At 45.2% G+C, this 19369-nt stretch overlaps 1 protein-coding gene across 1 annotated transcript in view; it reads right to left on the bottom strand.

Annotated features, from left to right (window-relative positions):
- LOC147727785 (uncharacterized) overlaps positions 1–19369 on the bottom strand; it is a 1253841-nt gene that overhangs the window by 67937 nt on the left and 1166535 nt on the right. The window lies entirely within an intron of this gene.

Raw genomic sequence — 19369 nt, 5'->3', positions numbered from 1 at the left:
CAGAAAAGAAACACATTTCATAACAGATTGCAAGGCGAAATAGAAGCCAACTATGTCACAGAGGGAAGAGGACGCCAGGAGGTTCCAGAACCATTTTCACCATGCCCACGAGGCCATAAACAACATCAGTTGGGACAATGAGAAACCAGAAAAAGTCAATCATCATCAAGGTATCCTAAAAAGGCTCTTCGACGTCACTATCAAGCACAAATGAAGAGCATCAATGTGCAATGATTTTATTAACTAAAGAATGACATGCTCATGTAGGTTTGGCTGCATTCAGAGAAGAATCAAGCACCAGGACCGAACGAACACACAAAACAACAAAACTCTTTTCAATGTTGCCAAAACACTGAGAGCTCTTTGCTGGGCTCACAGTGTATGTGGTGTGAGCAGGACCTGTTCCTGGTGCCGCATCTTCGGACACTGACTGAGTGGGTGGTTAATGAAGGCCACTTGGATCCTTAACACCTTGGCTGCGGTGGTAATTCTGCTGCGGTGCTAGGGGGGAGGGGGCCGCGCGGCGCCGCCATCCTCGTGACGGAACCACTCTGTCACGAGCCTCGGTGGCACTGTGCTTGTGACGGAATGGTTCCGTCATGGCCCCGCCCGCTCAATAGAATGCGCCACGCAGGCGCCAAATCAGGGCATGGCGGCCGGGCCATGACGGAACCATTCCGTCACCAGCACAGCCCAACCGTGGCTCGTGACGGAACCATTCAAGCATGCAAGTGGTTAAAAGAGCCTAGGGAAGATGGCTGAAGCAGTGCGACAACTGAATAAAGCCCCTTTTATTTCATTCGCAAGGTTGCGGGGTTTGCAATGAAGAAGGTTAAGTAATGGCTTGTTAGCAATGGATGCAATAGCATCTTCTCCTTTTAATGGCAAGCAAGGAGATCTATAAAAGCTTTATTTATATACAGTCAATTTGAGGAGGCAAGGATTTTCCACTGGCACTGAAAGTCTGTAAAAGAAAGGGGGCGGTGGCTTTAAAAATTATTCTGTTGAAAGTTTTATGTCAGGGTGAGGGGTGTGTGTGATGTAATTATGTATTTTTCAATGAGAACCCATCCAACTGATACACTCTTCAAGATAAACGTTCACATGGTTAAACTTAAAAATTCCTTTCATCACAAAAAAAAGAGATGAAAAGTTCAATGCGGCCGTTTTCCAGAAAACTAAACTAAATGCAGAATAAGAGGGCATGAGACGCACTGACAAATCAGCCATCTGTTTGATGTCCCGCGGTGCTTTATATAACAGAGGTACGTGGTTCTTAATTAGATTTGTTATAGTTTGGGGACAAAGCATGTGACCAAGAGTGCTGAGAAAACATGTAAGTCGTTTCTGTAGTTTTACCACAATGTCAGTAAATGAACATAATATAAAAAAGCAGAATGTTCATATTAGTGATATGCTAATTGTACACTAAACAGTTTTGCTAAATCTCGAGTAGTTACAAGACATTCAGCTAATGCTTCAACACTGAGAATTTATAACAGTATATTATTCTCTTTCTTCCTCTTATTCGATTATCAGTTCTGCTGTAAACGAGTCCCCCTGTCCTTTTAGTGGAGCTGCTTGGTCACTGGCTTCAGTTTTGGATACTTGAAACTAAAAGCACTTAAAAGGCAAGAGGGTGATGAGAAAAAAGGTAGCAGCTATATACAAATAATGGACAAGGAGCACATGAAGGTCCAGCATACGTGCTCCAATTAGTAAATAAGAAACAAAAAGGGGTACGCATGTTCCTAAAGAAATTAACAAAAAGAACAAGGTAAGTGCTTAAGAGCTGAGAACCCAGATGGGGGCATCCGAATGCTCAGGAGCAAGAGCCCTCACACATCCAGATGGGTGTCATGCTTCATCATAGGTCCTGCACCTCGCAAGGTTGTCACTGCTATGCCCAACAGGCTCCCACAAGGGGGCTCTTTGCCGTAGAGCTTCATTCTTGCCGTATGTGAAGCGAGGGTACATGTGTAGGGGCTCTCGGGTGTAGATTGGTGTTGAAGTGAGGGAGTTCAAATAGGTTAATAAGGAGTACCTTAATATTTTTATTTAGTGGGTCCCCTTGTCTGGGCTAATATCAAAAGTAATGGCAGTAACCAGAAGTGGTGGTCTGTATCAGCTCATAAAATACTGCAAAGGTTGGTCAACATGTGTCTTGCCACAGTAGTCGAAATTGATCAAGGGCAATTGATCAGGACTTTAATTTCTAATCTACACAGTGATTGGGAATATCATCTTGATTATTCATCAAATCACTACCATCTAATTGTAGCAAATAGATGATACTTTCACTATTGGTAAAACAGTGATCTATAATGGGAATATATAAATTAATTAAACAACTTTCAAATAGTTGAATTATAGGCATGCATAGCCAAAGGAATACAAGTGCTATCCATGAAACACACATACTTGCGATCCCACCCTTGGTAGTGACGGTGCATGGATCGCAAGAGTGAAGACCAATTAAACCACAGAAACAAACAAAGTGATACCACAGGATAATTTAAACAAGCACTGCGTCTGTTAGTAAAGCTCACCCAATTACGAAAAAGAGAGGGCCACCTTAGGTGGATGGGGAGACCAAGCTAAATTTTAGCTAGCTGGAAATACAATACTAAAAAGTGTTGTAAATGCAGGAATTTGCTTGAAACAAATGATGGGAACGGCTTGAGAGAGACTTACAAGGTGAGAGAAGCAATCGTACTCACTATATCCTAATGTGAAGGTAGGATGAAAACCTATGGTGGATAAAATATGTTAACACTGTTAGGGGAGCAATTGGGCTCCCTAATGAGCCTGCTAGCTTTCCACCACGGCACTAAAAGGACCAGCTAAAGCGTCAATATAGGCTATGGGAAGAACAGACCACCTATTCGAGGATTTGTCATGGATGCTTAACCTATGTTTTTTTAAACATAAAATTGTCGAAATACCTTGAGAAATATCTTGATATTATCAAAGTGCCATGGGAAAGGAAATTGTATACCCAGTTTAGGTTTGGCTGCTTACCCATCAATGCCTTTACCAACCTTTGGCTAAACAACACCAGCCAGCCCAAGGGATGCCCCATCCTGTCTCGACCCAAATAAAACTATGGGCCATGTCATTTTTGCAATGCTAGCCTACGACAGACCAAGAAGGAAATGTTTGGTTCCCACAATGCTGACAGTTGGGGACCCATAGCCATCTTGACGCACTAAGGATTTTAAGATCGGATACAAGACCATCCTTTGTATGTGCCATTGCAAAATTCCTTGGCTGGTTCTGGATCATTAGGCAAAGGCTCCTGTCCACTTTTCCCTGTACCAGGGACCAGCTGTAGTTAAAATCTTACGACTCCAGGGTGCTTTAATCTCCAGCATCCTGTTGTTAACTTTCTTCTCAAAGTTTTAATCAAAATCTATTTAAATTGTGGATATTGTTAGTCATTATTACACTCACACTTTATTCCTGTTTTATCCTTTTTACTTAATTTTTAATTGAGTACACACATAAAAATGCTGCATCTTAGCAATTGCCTTGATGATTACAATTCTCATTACGTGATACTTGACCGTTTGAACCTGGTGTGCTAAATATCTACTTTTACTTGGTTTAACTGTATCATGGGCTTCACTGCTACATTCCCAATTCAATATACGAAAATAACAAATACAATCCTGAGGTTTGAAAATAACGTACAGAAGAAAGGACGACAACACTGACAATATCACACAGATCTGGCTGTGGGATAATCATTTTTTAGGATGAAATCCCTCACCCACCGAATGTGGCATGCTTCATCATTTGGGATTCCCTGTGCGCCTCTCTCTCAGAGAGGGGGTTGTAGCTCTCAGAGGAACTAGGTTCCTCTGAGAGGAGAATCCCAAATTATTAAGCATGCCACCTACGGTGGGTGAGGGATTTCATCCTAAAAAGGGATTATCCCACAGCTAGATCTGTGTGATACTGTCAGTGTCTTTGTCTTTTCTTCTGTGTGTTATTTTCGGACCCCAGGATTGTGCTTGTTATTTTCAACTTATTACTTGCACCACATTGGAGGGGGGTGAATGGACTGGGCCTCCATTGGGGAGGTTGGATAATCAATCAATCAATCAATACATTTATAGAGCGCACTACTCACCTGAGAGGGTCTCAAGGCGCTGAAGGGAGAGAGGGGGGCGCTACTTCTCGAATAGCCATGTCTTGAGGTGTATCCGGAAGGTGAGATGGTCCTGGGTCAGTCGTAGAAGTGAACCTCCCTTCATTATTAAAAGGTCATGCAAAGTAACCTCCCGAAGTACATGGGAGGTCAGTGGGAGGGTTGCAAAGGTCAAGGTCATAATACATGGATTGCCATGGCCAGTGACCGGCACCACATAGGGCAGTGAGTATGATGGGCGCCATCTTAAAAGGGGCCAAACTAATGTGGGGGAGCCTCTAGTGTAAGTAATCTTGTGTAGAGCCTTACATGGAGAACTCGTTAGGCAGACATGAAAGGCTAAGTATCAACTCACTGAATGGTGGGAGCTATGTCAATATGTCATAAGAGAACATGCTGTAGTAAACTTCATTGTATGCTAATAAATATAGTTATCATATGAGTTAAGGCACTGAATCTGGTGCCGGTGTGAAAGAGTAACCAGAGGAAGTTGTCAGTAAAATGTACATAGGTACATTGTACTGACAATTTCCATAGGTATGTGGAGAGGAGGCAAGATGGCGGCCGGTCACTCGGCTCTGTGAGCTGGTGTTGCTTGATCTCCTGGACAATTCCACCTATTCAAGGTTGCTGTCATCGCTGTAATGGTGGGAGCTGAAGCTGGAAGAAAGTGATTTAAATCTAATGCAGCAGAGAAGGGGTGTTATCAAATGACATGCTTTGGCATTTGACTCAGTTACAGAAACGGTCACCGGGCAAAATACCCTGGCTCGGATTACCTCCAAACTGTTTTGGCCTCCTGTGTTCATCTCAGTGTCAACTTAGAATATTGGCTCCGAAAGTGCCGGTTAAGAACGTGAAAGCCCAAACGCTGATAGCGTGAGCAGCCAGTCCTGGTAAAGGTGCCAGTGGGGCAAGGAGCTGCAAGCTGCCCGCGGAGTTGATGAGATGGTGGCAAGAGCAGCTCGAAATCTGCAATTGACTGTTGCCAGAGTAGGCAAAGGGAAGAAGTTGCTGCCCGCACTAATCAAGGTACAAGCGGGGAAAGTGAAGACCCCTGTGAGTGGGGAGGGGAACAAGCGGGAGCAGCTGGCTGCATTCAAAACGGCAAGCTATACGGTATCGAAAGTGACAGGCGCAGCTTCTTTTTCTGCTGTATGCAGCAAGAGTCTATTTGTTTAGCCCCTCCAGCGAAATGGGTCCCCATATCAGGAGTAGGCTGGGGCTAGCGTATCGGTACCAAACGGGGATGGCTCAAACAGTAGCATGATGCTGGCTGGTGGCAGTGAAAACGCTATTGGAGGTGAAGGCAATAGAGAATCCCAACCAATGGTACCTCTGCCCGACAATGGAATTATGGGAACTGTAGTCCAGCACTCGGTAGCTTTGACCGTTTGTGCTCAACAAAATCCTGAGTCGCCTAGCCAAAGTGCTGATTTTGTAAGTACGCAAAAAACACATTTGATGGACAGAATGCAGAACAATGTCTTACATTCACCCCAGTACAAAGATCTGGGCCTAAATCCATCATTTTGTTGCACTCCACACCACCTTAGGTCAGACACTGGCTATATGCAAATCAGCCTTGAACCTGTGCCTCATGGGAACAGTCCAGCCCGAACTACCAAGCCATGTCTTTCCCAGACCGGAATCAAGCATCCAAGGACCGGTTTCTGGCTATCAGCCTTCTTCAGCCTGGATAGCTCGACTCCAGTGATGTGGAGAGCCTGGGACTCACGTCTGAGCATACCAAGCCCAATCGGGGTGAAAATTGCAAAAAACACAGTTGATGGACAGAATGCAGAACAATATCTTACATTCACCCCAGTACAAAGATCTGAGCCTAAATCCATTGTTTTTTTGCACTCCACACCACCCTAGGTCAGACACTGGCTATATGCAAATCAGCCTTGACCCTGTGCCTCATGGGAACAGTCCAGCCCAAACTACCAAGCCATGGTATGATGAAGGGGATGAAGGCAGTGGCCCACTGGATGGCATCTAATTTCCTGCAATGCAATGTTGCAAAAACGGAGGTGATGCTGTTCGGTGAGGCCAAACTCCTGTGGTCCCCCGACTGGTGGCCGCAAGATCTTGGCCTAGTCCCAGAGCCCAAGCAGGTGGTAAAAAATCTTGGTGTGCATCTGGACCAGGAGCTGTCCCTGAGCAACGTAGCAACCAAGTGGTGGGGTCCTGCTTCCATGTCATCGGAATGCTGAGGAAAGTTTTTCCCTTGCTCCCTGACTCAACCAGGAGGACGTTAGTGCAGGCCTTAGTGTTGAGTCGCTGAGACTATTGCAACGGGTTGCTTCTATCAGCAAATGAGGGAGTAACTGCCAGATTGCAGGTAGTCCAAAATACCGCGGCCCGTCTTGTTCTAAACCAGCCCCCTCGCACCCCCTCCAAACCCCTCTTGAACACCCTGCATTGGCTTCCCGTCAAGCAAAGGGTGAAGTACAAGACTTGTTGCATTATACACAAGTGTCTCCAGAAGAAAGGCCCTGTGTATTTGTCTAACAAATGTTTCCCCTATAAACCTTTGAGATCCTTGCGATCTAGTGAACAAGCTCTGCTGCAGGTCCCGAGAGCAAAAAAGGCTAGACAGGGTGGTAGAGCCCTCTCAATTGCTGGCCCAACGCTGTGGAACAGCCTCCCACTTTCCTTGAGACTTTGCAAGGAGTATCTCCCGTTTAGAAGACAGCTAAAAACCTTTTTATTCCAAAACGAGTGTATATTGTATATACCCACTGTTTATGTGCTGGAAGGTTGCCAAAGGCGCAGAGATACTCCTTTGGGAGGTGATCCTAGCGCGTTATAAACCCTCAAATAAAATAAATGTCTTTCCCAGACCGGAATCAAGCATCCAAGGACCGGTTTCTGGCTATCAGCCTTCTTCAGCCTGGATAGCTTGACTCCAGTGATGTGGAGAGCCTGGGACTCACGTCTGAGCATACCCAGGCCAATCGGGGTGAAAATTGCAAAAAACACAGTTGATGGACAGAATGCAGAACAATATCTTACATTCACCCCAGTACAAAGATCTGGGCCTAAATCCATCATTTTTTTGCACTCCACACCACCCTAGGTCAGACACTGGTTATATGCAAATCAGCCTTGACCCTGTGCCTCATGGGAACAGTCCAGCCCGAACTACCAAGCCATGTCTTTCCCAGACCGGAATCAAACATCCAAGGACCGGTTTCTGGCTATCAGCCTTCTTCAGCCTGGATAGCTTGACTCCAGTGATGTGGAGAGCCTGGGACTCACGTCTGAGCATACCCAGCCCAATCGAGGTGAAAATTGCAAAAAACACAGTTGATGGACAGAATGCAGAACAATGTCTTACATTCACCCCAGTACAAAGATCTCGGCCTAAATCCATCGTTTTTTTGCACTCCACACCACCCTAGGTCAGACACTGGCTATATGCAAATCAGCCTTGACCCTGTGCCTCATGGCCTGGAGGATCACAATAGAACCTTATGTCAAACCAAGGTACCCTGACATTCTTGTCCCAGTGGAAAAAGCGGCAGCTCCTGCTATCATGAAACCTCGAAAAAACTCGGTCCTCAGAGGAGCGGTAGGACCAGGGAGCAACAAAATTGATCTACACATCAATAGCACTGGAGCCACTGCAGATGAACACACACAAATGTTTGACTCAGGATGGATTGCTAGAACACTAAATAACAACGAATGACAAATTGGCCACAAGCCAAAGGAAGACGTATACGGCTCATTAAAAATATGCTCATGGAAAATCAATGGCCTGGCTTCCAAAATAACTGACTCAGATTTTATGAATTACATCAGAAAATTTGATATAGTGGCACTCCAAGAGACATGGCTCGCAGACACCCCCAACCTCTATGGCTACTTATGTTTTTACGCAGCTGCAAGTAGGACGGCTAATATGTGCATTCCAAAGGCGGCCTAGAAACCTATATACTGGTTACAAGTGTACTGACAGCAATAGAAGATGGCCCATCCTCTACAGCCGCCCTGGCTGTAAAAATCCTCTTGCCAAAACTCAAACAAGGCATTACTGAAACCGATTTCCTTCTAATAAATGCCTACATTAACCCAAGAAGGAAAGGGAAAGCAACTAAAGACCTCTGTAGCCTCATGGAGACACATATAAGGGAAAGACCTACACCAAATGTTGTTCTTACCGGGGACTTTAACCTTAACCTCATGGGCGAGACGCAGGAAGATGAACAACTAATACAAAACGCAATTTGGGACATCCCAACACAAGCAACCTCACAGTTATCCAAAAAAAACAAATTAGGTAACAGGACACTAGAAGATCTGGAAAACTTTAACATAAGGGCCCTCAATGGTAGGACCTCTGGAGATAATCCCCCAGTCGCAACCTTTCACTCAACAAAAACAAGCAGTATTCTAGACTATACTTTTATATCATTACCCTTTTTCCAGTCCTTAATATCATACCGGATTGGCTGTAGCGGGGAAAGTGATCACTGTCCCCAAGAAATTATCATCAAGATCATAAAGCCGAATTTTGAGCGATCAAGAGCGCCTAAAGAGTCAATCCAAACCATCAACTTTAAAAAAATCAAATATTCATCAGTAATGGATGGAACGCTAGTGGAAAGGGCAAAACAGCACTTCAAGAGTCGCTCTGGGGATAGTGAAATAACAAAATGGGAACATTTTACAAGTACCATGTCTATGTATGCTACAAGACCCAAGTTTCAGTCACAATTGGGGGACGCAAGTTTCTGCAAATTCTCTCGAGAAGACCAAGGGAAAATTAAAGACATAAAGACTCTAATTTACCGTACAATGAGAGAACTCCAACGGAAACCCATGGATACCGTAAAGCAAAACCATCTACGAGAACTAAAATCAACACTAAAAAAACTAAAATGGGAAGCAAACAAATCAGCTGAGGACAATTTATGGGCGAGACTTCACTCCGATATCAAACGGAACAATGGTGCAAGATTCTGGAAATCAATAAATGCATTCATAAGACCCGCGCATCACAAGGTTTCTTCAAACATCTCAGAGGAAATCTGGGCAAGTTTTCTCAGCACCCATTTTAGTCAGACTGAAGGGAACAACCAACATTACGAGCCTGTCATTTATCAAAATTAAACATCAATTACTGACATAAGGCCCACAGAATGCTTTACTTCAAATGATATTGTGAACTTGCCGAACTTACAAAGCACCATCCAGCGCCAAATCAAAAGAGGAAGAAAGGAGGGAGCGCCAGGGCCAAATGGCATACCTCCTACCATCTACAAACAAGATGTGCCAGGCTGGGCAGCAGCCCTGGAACCCCTCTTTCTGGAAATTCGACAATTCAACACCATTCCAAGGTCCTGGAGGGGCTATATTATCTCCCCAATCTATAAGGCAGGAGATAAGGCTTCCCCACATAACTACCGATGGTGGCTTTAATTGATAACGAGGCAAAATACTTTGCAGGTACCCTACTTGAAGAGCTGATAGCCTGGGCTACAGATAGATCCTTAATCCCTGCCAATCAGACAGGCTTCGCAAAGTCAGTAGGCACGATGACGAACATCCTGAGCATGGGTATGCTCATAGACAAAGCAGAATCTAACAAAATGCCCATTCATTTCTGCTTCATCGACTACAAGGCCGCTTTCGATAACGTAAATCCGAAGCTTTTGTGGTCTAAATTGAACGACTGGGGGATCTCGAGACCCCTGTTGGACCTGCTCATCAACCTGCACACAGAGACCTGGGTACAGATAAAAATAGGGGATGGATCCGCCTTGTCAAGGCCCATACAGACCAATAAGGGCCTAAAGCAAGGCTGCGTCCTGGCCCCCACGCTTTTTAACCTATTCCTAGGCGACCTTGTCCCAATACTAAATGGCTGCAATTCCCACGCCCCTAAACTAGGAGGGCTCCAGCTACCTTGTCCACTATACGCAGACGATATCGTCTTAATAAGTCACACTAAGGTAGGACTTCAACATCTTTTAGAACGCAACACAAAGGTACTCAAGTAAGAACGATCTTACAATAAATTTGGGGAAAACCCAAACAATGACCATCAGCAGGAAAAAAAGGAAACCAACATCATGGCACTGGAACACGACAAGAATCGAAGAAACTCCAACATACAAATATCTAGGAGTGAAGATCGACAATGGTGGGCAGTTCTCGGTTCAGAGAACAAGCATACGAGGGAAAAGTCTTTCGTTAGCGATTTCGTTGAAGGCGCTAAATCACAAACTCTCCGGCCCATCCCTGTTACCCCTGACGCAAGTAATCCGTGCTAAACTTCTTCCAACAATTACTTACGGGAATGAGGTACTCAGAGGAAGGGATGCTAAAATCCTTGACAATACTATAACAGCAGCTTACAGAATTATTTTCAGTCTACCCAAGCAAACCTCACCCGCTCAAATCAGGCTCGAATTTGGTATCGACCAACAGTTCCTGGCAAGGCAGGGAGCCTACGTGATAGCCTGGGACAAAGAGAGGAAATCAAAACAAGGAACCCTGAATGAACACCTGTGGAAGGAGTTAGAACAGCATCCTTCCTCAGCAGCAGCTAAGTACCTCACGGGCAGCCTGACGAATAAAGGTCTAGAACAGCTCTGGAACACTCCAACAAGTCATACAAATTTAAAAAAAACTGGTAAAAAAATCAATCAAATTACAATCATGGTTGCAAGACAAGGAAACCCTCTCGAAGAGATCACATGGCTGGTTGACTCTGAATTCGTACACAACTAAAGCACAACAGCGCTATCTGGCCGAGGGTTACTCCAAAAGTGTCAAGATGTGCTTTCTAAGGCACAGGTTGGGCCTGCTACCTTGTACTCAAAATCTCCCACGATGGCTCAAAATCAAAGCTGACCCCCTCTGTCGGCTATGTGGCTTGGCACAAGAGGACATGCTGCATTTGATATGCTCTTGTGAAAAACTACGGGACGAACGGAAACGCTGGCTAAAACACCACTTCAATGGGCAAGGGATCCGCACTAGAAGGGCGGCGGTCCTTGCATGTTTTCATCCTAATGACCCTGGCTTGAACTGCAGCTTTGTAAAATTTCTGAAGGCAGTTGAAAAAAAGATGCCAAAAAACCCAATCCATAACTGCCCCAATTCAACCGACTTGACACCACTTCGCTGACTGTTTCACCGACTTCATGAGCTCATGAGGACACTGAGCAATAACTTACAAATATTAAGTCCAAATACAAGCACATCGGTCACAAGGAAATGTGAACATTTTAAATTTTAAATTTTTGAGTCTTTTAAAACTGTAGTTTTATCCTTTTTGTTCTTAATTCATTTTTATATTGCAATGGTTTTAAGTAACTATGCTAAATAAAGATTACTTACTGTGCCTCATGGGAACAGTCCAGCCCGAACTACCAAGCCATGTCTTTCCCAGACCAGAATCCAGCATCCAAGGACCGGTTTCTGGCTATCAGCCTTCCTGAGCCTGGATAGCTTGACTCCAGTGATGTGGAGAGCCTGGGACTCACGTCTGAGCATACCCTGCCCAATCGGGGTGAAAATTGCAAAAAACACAGTTGATGGACAGAATGCAGAACACTATCTTACATTCACCCCAGTACAAAGATCTGGGCCTAAATCCATCGTTTTTTTGCACTCCACACCACCCTGGATTAGACACTGGCAGGGATACGCCCGACCATGTTCGGCGGGTCATTGTCCTGTTGGATTGGGCGCAGGCCATGGGGTCTCCCCTCGGAGTGATCCTGTTGGACGCAGAGACAACAGGGTCTCCTGGGGGTTCTAATAGGAAGGGCTTTAATATCGAATTTATACAGGCATTACAGGCATTGTATATTTCTCCAGTTGCAACAATTTGCATATCAGGGCAGGAGACAGTTTATTTAATATCGGCAGGGGTACCAGGCAAGTTGTCCGTGTTCGCCCTTGCTCTTTGCTCTGTACATTGACCCTTTTCTTAGTAAAATCTAAGGGAATCCGAATATTTTGCTGGTTAGGGTCAATGGTACAGAGTATAAGACGCTGGCCTATGTGGACAATATTGTGCTTCTAACTACAGATGTTGGTCCAGCCTTTTCAGCTCTAAAGACTGTTGCTGAGCAATTTGGCCTGCCATCAGGCTATAAGCTGAATGTTTATAAAACTCAGGTCATACAATCAGCCGCTATGTGTCCCTCTGATGTTCCTGTTGTTACGGAAGCAATATATTTGGGGGTCAAAATCACTGCATCAGTGGCCAATATCACTGACTTGAATATCCTTCAAGTGGTTGAATCTGTTAATAATAAGTTAGAAAGATTAGACCATCTGCACCTTTCGTTGTATGGCCACTGCAACGTACTTAAAATGTTGGTTGTCCCAAATTTTTTATATTTATTACGAACTATCCCACTACAGTTTTTGCAAGTGAGTCTGGGTAGGGCTGAGGGGATTTGTTTTAGATTCCTCTGGGGATACCGTCGGTGACGTAGGGCGGCCAAGTGGATGTGCCTCACTAGAGACAGTGGGGGATGGGCGGTCCTTAATATTTTATTGTATTATTGGTCACTTATGCTGCAACATTTTGGAGTATTGTTGGTAGGAGATAGGGTAGAGGTTCCGTTAGCCAACAGACCGACTATTTACGAGATAGGTTTGGGAGAGGCAGCTAAAGGTATTCTAATGCGGATACTTGAACAAAGTTACTTAAAAAAAACAAGGTTCAAAGTAATCAGGGCTGTGTTTTCAATCTGGCGGGAAATTCGCTATAAATGGGCAATTCCAAATACTAATACCTATACGCCCTTTGCGGCTGCTGGAGTTTTGCCATCTATTTTTCAGGACCAGGTTATATTTAGATGGCAGCTGCAGGGCCTGAAGGATATAGGCGGCGCATGTTCGGGTGGGCAAATGGCTTCCTTCATCTTTTTAAGGGAGACGTTTTATTTAAATACACATGATTTTTTAAATATCTCCAGATCAGAAGTTTCATTGATAAATACCATCATGATACTCCCACAATGTTTGAAAAGGTTATTTTAATCGAATTAGTTTGAAGGAGAGCGAGAATAGGTACAGTTTAACATCACCTCAACATCGACGATGTTGATGTACAGAATACTAAATGGAAGGGAACATTTTGTAAGACTGGGGTTGATATTAGGCCTTCATCGGACCTGGCAAGCCATATTTTAGTCTCTGGTAGCTTAGAGACTCAAAGCTATATGGCAATGTTTGATCTATACTACACACCGGCAAATATTGCAAAGTGGGTGGGGGGCGGAAGGGTGATAGTTGTCGTAGGTGTGGGATTCGAGTGTCCAATGTTATAGGGGTGTTTTATTTGTGTCCAAATCTGAGGGACTCAAGGAAGTTGAGTATTTTATCAAAATGGAGCTGAAAATTCCGGTTGTAATCTCCCCATAGCTGGTGATAATGGGGTGCGAGGATACCTGGATGGGTGAAAGATCTAGGTATGTTTCCTCCTTCCTGTTTGCAGCAATGGCAATGATTCGGCTGTGTATTACGTCTCAATGATTAAGTCTGGAAGCCAACTCATTTTTCAATTGGAGAGCTAGGATGTTGGCAACGTATAATTTGGAGTCCTTTGTTTTTCTTCTAAGGGGGAAAAGAAGGCAGGAGTTGGCCACTATAATATGGGTCCCGTTAAAGGAGTGATCTAAGAGTTGAGGTATAGCAAGGAGTTGGACCAAATGCAGTCTGTATGGATATGTAGATCTCTGCCTTAGTATGTCTGGTTTGCTGTCTTCATCCTGCCCATCTGGTCTCACAACTGATGTATAATTCCATGTTTTTTCCATTCAATTAAAGAAAATAAAGTAAAAAAAAACATTTCACATAGGTATAGTGTATATCAAAGTCAAGCTTGACATGAGATGTGATAGGTGTGCCAGTCTGTAGGTGGCCAAACAGGAGTTATCAAAGGAGAGTAATGGAGCTAAAGATCAGTTATCCAATTTACTCCACGGAATAACCTCATGGAGGCTAACTTTATGGGTCACAAGGTGGAATATCCAATTCTGCTCTCTTCTGAGCAGTGAGTATCATCAGAGGTATGAATTAGATTGATAAAGTGTGTGCTCAATTTTGTGGTCAGCTTTTTGCAGCAGATGCTGCTGCGTGATTTTCCATGATTCTTATCATGGAGTGGAGTCCTAACTTTACTACTTTTACTACTACTAAACTGAGAAAAATCCTAATTTTAAGACTTTCGGTATTCACAGAAGACATTTGGGAGTCCTAAAGTTTGGAGTCCTAACTTTAATACTACTAAACTGAGAAAAATCCTAATTTTAAGACTTTCGGTATTCACAGAAGTCATTTAGGAGGCCTAAAGTTAGGAGTCCTAACTTTACTACTCCTAAACTGAGAAAAATCCTAATTTTAAGACTTTCCGTATTCACAGAAGGCATTTAGGAGTCCTGAAGTTAGGACTCCTAAGTTTTGTGAATACAGAAATGAGTAAGTGTCTTCTGTGAATACCAAAATGAGTAAGGGCCCGATGTAGGTGGCCATTTACCAGCCGGTAACGGCCGAATTCGGCCGTTACTGACCGGTAAATGGGTTTTTAGATGTAGGGGGCCTATATTTTACCGATTCTGTAAATTTACTGAATCGGTAAATTTACAGAATCGGTAAAATACCGAATCGGTATATTTACCGATTCGGTTAATCCACATGTAGGTGGCACTCCTAAGAGTGCCACAGGCCCTTTAGAATCGGTATTTTACCACCCAATCCTATTGGGTGGTAAAATACCGAAATCAGGTGTGCATGCACATCTGTGCATGCACACCTGTGCAATGTGGCACACAAACATGCCCTTAGGGCATGTCTCTGTACCAAATGGCACACAAGTCCGGAATTGGGGTGCTAGAGGGTGTCAAAGTGACACCCCCTGCACCCTTGCTGAAATCGATATTTACCGAATCGGTAAATACCGATTCGGTAATGTCCATTGATTCCTATGAGCTTCAATGCCCATTGGAATCAATGGGCATTACCGATTCGGTATTTACAGAATCGGTAAATACCGAATCTTAACGATTCGGTATTTACTGATTCTGTTTTACCTACATCCCCCCCCCTGTATTTTATCACTTCTTAAATACCGATTCGGTATCATTCGGTATTTAAGAAGTGGTAAAATGTAATTACCTACATCGGGACCCTAAGTGCCTTCTGTGAATACCAAAATGGTAGTAAGTTTAGGATGTTATCTTAAGTTAGTTCTGTGAATCGTGCCCTATATCAATAATTTTCTAGTATATTGGAGAAGCTATGTCCTTTTTACCTTATTGTTGGTGGGTGATGGCAACATACACTGTCTAGCTTTAGGAATTAGCTGATCTGGGATGTATTTATTCACAGCCCTGATTAAGTCAGAGGCTAATACGAAAGTATCAAAAAACATGTGTTGGCTGTAATAAAATGTGACTTGGCTAGTTATACTGGTGCGTTAATTTAAGGAAGTGCCTGTGGGTTCAATAAAGAGACTGGAATGATAAAATTACTAATTTGTACAATCCTACCTTGTAACATATCTGAGTGCCCAGGGTAATTTGTATTTGTTCAACATTTTCTATTTTATAAGGGTTCTTTGGTTGCCATCCCTCACCCTTCAGCACCTTGCCTGGTCACCATGTGTTAGATATACAAAGGAACAAGATGGCTTTCCTAAAAACTTTGGGGTAGATTTACAAGCCCCTTGCCCCTCTTTTACGCCGCCGTTGCATCGCTTTTGTGATGGAGAGGCGGCCCAATAGATGTGCCATGGTGCGGGGTATTTACAACGTGACGTATCTGCGAGATACATCAAGTTGTAGAGCCCTGCGCCAGAAGTAGGCGATCCTGCGCGAGAGCAGGCGTTCCGGCGCTGGAGTGCCTCCTAAAAGTGGCTGAGGGAAATCTACAAGATTTCACTCAGTCACTTTTGGGCCAATGATGCATCAGAACCCTGCACCTGCTAGAAGCAGACATAAGGATTGATGCACCATTGTACAGATAGGGCCCCCCCAGAGCATTGCTGGAGCTGCGTCGCGCTTGTTACGCAACTCCAGCAATGCACCGCCTTTACGGCACTGATGCGTCACGCACATTGTAAATGTGGCGCATCCATGGTGGCGGAGCCACAGCGCACAATAACTGGTGAGACCCATGAGAGCGGGAGGGTGATACCCACGAGAGCGGGACCGGGAGTGAGGAAAGCAGGAGAGCAGCAGTAGAGCGGCGGCAGCAGCTCGGACCCAGGAACCGCGAATCCTGGGGGGGTAGGAGTGAAATCGGCAGTGAAATCAGGAATTGCAAAATCGGAAAAAACGCAAACTGCAAAAAATGCATAAACGCTCCAAACAGAAGCCAGTGAAAATCGAGAAGCCATACTGGTGTCACAGGAGGGCTGAAGGCTTGAAGGCTTTGAAGGCGAGGAGCAGTGCAGTGCAGCGGCAGCAGTCGGCGTGCGAGGTGAGAGGAAGCGGCAAGCACTGTGCATTGTATGAAGTTTTGAAAGTCATACCATAACGCAACAGCACACCGCAGCGTTTAGACAGCTTGAACTGCCCGGACTGCCCCCTGCAGACAGTGAACCGGGCACCCAGCCTGGCCCTCGTGCTCCAGAGGCAAGGTGAGGGGAGGAGATCTGATAATAGGGGGGCGAGGCATTTGGAGGCATCTGGAGCCAAATTGGGGGGATGTACCTTTGATTGCCTGTCGAAATACCTGCATTCTGCCACTGAGGTAAATCGGATTTTGGGTCCAAGGTCCACCAGCAGTGCCCGCACGGCTGACCACAGTCCCGCTAACGGTCTCCTCCCGCCGCCGCAGCTCACCAACACCCGAGCGCGGCCGCAGTGAGGGGGAGACCATAAGGAGGACTACATTACCCAGGAGCCTTAGCGGCCGGAAGCCGCGTATACCTGCGCCAGGAGGCGCATAAATTACAGCGAAGCCCCGGTGGAGCGGGGGATGTACCTTTGTTTGCCTGTCGAAATACCTGCATTCTGCCACTGAGGTAAATCGGATTTTGGGGCCAAGGACCACCAGCAGTGCCCGCACGGCCGACCACAGTCCAGCTAACGGTCTCCTCCCGCCGCCGCAGCTCACCAACACCCGAGCGCGGCCTTAGTGGGGGGGAGACCATAAGGAGGACTACATTACCCAGGAGCATTAGCGGCCGGAAGCCGCGAATACCTGCGCCAGGAGGCGCATAAATTACAGCGAAGCCCACGCGTCGTGGGAACGCGCACAGGCATGCGCCAGGCTAAGCCCGGGCAAAGGGCGGGCCCTCTGAGGCACGACCACGCCGGGCTGGGCCTATATTCTAACGTGTTGTGTAGGACTATTTGTAATTTCATTTGTTTGCCTCTTTACCGTTGACTGAGATACGAGACAAACCCATTTCTGGAGGCATTGTTGGGAATACCAAGGGTACCTTGAAAACTACTTCTTCCAAACTGTCACTGATACTGATAGGGAGAGTGCTTTGGCTGAACGCAGGGCGGAGCTACGCCGCTCTATTGAGTGCCTGAAAAGTAGACCTCTTTTGGATAGTCTGCCCTGTATCACATCATCTGGTGCTAGTATCCATATAGATAATGATGACACTCTTTCTACTGACAACGTTCCTATACTTTTACGTGATACGCCTCTCCCACTTGATTCCCCCAACAGCTTATCTATGAATATTGTATCCCTTCCTGGCGATCCCATCGCATGTATAGATGTGATAGTTGAGCAGCCTGTGACTGTATCCGAGACTGCTAGGAAAAAAAAGGCTAGGAAACCAGCCGTGCCTAAAGTTTATGGCCCGTCACCTAACAAGAGAAGGAAAAGGGGAGGTGAGCCGCTTAGAAGCAGGATTCACCAATCTGACTTCGGCAAAACCACCAAGGTGAACGCAATACTTACATCTACCCTGAAGGCCACTGTATCAAATGCTCAAATTTCTACGGCCCCTACGCACACTGTAGTAATTCCAAAATCCCCTACACTGATTGTATCAACACCATCAGGTCCCCTGAACTGTCCGTCTAAGACAACAGTGCCGGCTGTTCCCCTTGAAGGTTTTGAACACTTAATTAGTTCCTTTGTTTTACCCATAATAGAGAGGTGGAAGAGGGTGGAAGAAAGGTTGGGAGCTCTAGAATTGGCTCTTAACAAAAAAGTTGCACCATCTAAGGGTCCTGTGAAGTTAGCCCCACCCCCTGTAACAGTACTGCCATATTTCACTCCTGCTGTTGAGACGGTTGCAAATAAAACAAATACAAAAAAACTGAGGGAAATACCCCCTAAACTGGTCCAACAATCACTACCTCGCACAGCTAGTGAAGTTCCCGAGGCAGGGAACAAACCTCTTATGGGAAGCAAGCGAGAGGAGAGGGGAACAACTAGTCCACATAGGACAGATAAGTCTAGGCGGCGCCATGTCGAATTACCCCCCGAAGCGGTCCCTTTTGTGGTTGTCCTGACGGGGGTTCCGACACTAGAGGATGGTAAGAAGGAAGGGTTTTTTCAGTTAAAAATAAAACCATGCACTGGCTTAACCAAAATCGACCACTTCCCTTTAGCGTCAATGGTGAAATCTTGCACGTTCGCCGACTCCCTTGGTTGGGAAACAGAGTGAAAAACATAAAGGGGGATCTAATTATCATCAATTTTAGAGATCCTGGGGCTGTAAGATATATTCTAGAATGGATCCCAGGGAACATTGGTAATTCCATTGTTCCCTGTGATCTGACTTACTTTTACCCGAGATCTCTAGAGAACCCTGTATTCCATCCCGGGGCACTAGCATGTCCGCAGATCATACCATCTATACCATTTAACAACCGGTATATGATGCAGGCACCTGACCGCATGATCGCTGAAAATGCACCTAGGTGGGAAACTCTACCTTTCACGCGACGAATAAATGGAAATAAGAGGTTTGATCACTTTGTAGGAAATGGGAGGATGGATCACCTGCTACCCTTCACCCCGTTGGAAGTCGCAAATAGATTCGATGCCTTCTCAGGCTTTGATGATTGCGATTGACAAGAGGGACCTCTCACTAACAAGCGATCTGTAAATTTAAACCAAGATGCTAATGTTACACCTAGTCCTCTATTACAAGCCCTGACATTAGAACAAACTATCCAACCCACCATTGGCAGCTCTTTTGATGACCAATCCTCACTGAACTGTGAGTTTGAGTTGGGGCCCCCCCCTAGCGCATCCAGTATC

Source organism: Lissotriton vulgaris, chromosome 3_1 (genome assembly GCF_964263255.1).
Source record: "Lissotriton vulgaris chromosome 3_1, aLisVul1.2, whole genome shotgun sequence".
NCBI classification, from domain to species: domain Eukaryota; kingdom Metazoa; phylum Chordata; class Amphibia; order Caudata; family Salamandridae; genus Lissotriton; species Lissotriton vulgaris.
Note: the sequence above shows the minus strand (reverse complement) of the source record. Positions and strands in the feature narration are given on the sequence as shown.